Genomic DNA, 900 nt, shown 5'->3' on the forward strand with positions numbered 1-900 from the left:
TAAATATATATAAGAGGAACAAAAGTACATAATCTAAGTTCTGTTTGATCACGAATAAAATATTTATTTTTTATTATTTTTAATGAAGTTACTAAAATAATGAATTTAATTATTTGAATTTTGATTATAAACACTCGTTATCAAAACAACCAAAATTCATTCAATTTTTTAAGTAATTAAATTGATTATTCTAATAATCACATTCAACATAATAACGATGATCATATACATTATCTCTAATTATAATTGCATTATAAATTCTAAATATTAACTAAATTCATAATTTTAATTAAAAATTCATTAAAGTAAAATTAATTTATCTGTAAACAAAATTCGAAAGGGATTGATTACCCAAAAGAACAAGCAAGCGTTTCTCTTCTATCATATTCCTGATCATTTGAAGCATCCTTTCAATATTTTAAATCTTATTGTACAAATGGAGGCAAGGCATGCCATTTCATTATTGATTCTTGGAGTCATGAAAATGTGTTAGAGTTGAATCCATCAACTTAATCTCCAAGTCAAACTCATCCAAAGCCAACTAAATCAAAACTTGGATGTTAACAAATGTGATCAAGGGGCTATGCCATGGTGGTGAGATGGGTCGGGCTATGGAGTTCATGGAGAGGATGCAGAACGAAAGACGTAAGCCTAATGTACAGACTTACAACATTGTCATAAAGCATTGGTGTGAAGAAGGTGAGGTGGAGAAGGCTTTGGAGCTGTTTGGGAGGATGAAGGAGGGAGGTGATTGTTTGCCTATTCTCGATACGTACAACGCGGTGATCAGCAGCATGTTCACGAGGAAGAAGTCGGAGGACATGGTGGTGGCTGGGAGGATGGTGATGGAGATGGTGGAGTGCGGGCATTTGCCTAGGAGGTTCATGTTCAATAAGGTGC

General features: G+C 33.6%; 1 protein-coding gene across 1 annotated transcript in view; it reads left to right on the forward strand.

The window, feature by feature from the left end:
- The window catches only part of LOC110021180 (probable transcription factor GLK1), a 13,420-nt gene extending 12,770 nt beyond the window's left edge, over window positions 1-650 (forward strand). Inside the window, exon 8 of the mRNA XM_020719581.1 lies at window positions 579-650. The gene's annotated coding sequence lies outside the window, so the exon portion shown is untranslated. The remainder of the gene's footprint in view (window positions 1-578) is intronic.
- Window positions 651-900: the final 250 nt, after the last annotated feature.

This window comes from Phalaenopsis equestris, unplaced genomic scaffold, assembly GCF_001263595.1.
Source record: "Phalaenopsis equestris unplaced genomic scaffold, ASM126359v1 Scaffold000123, whole genome shotgun sequence".
Taxonomy (NCBI): Eukaryota; Viridiplantae; Streptophyta; class Magnoliopsida; order Asparagales; family Orchidaceae; genus Phalaenopsis; species Phalaenopsis equestris.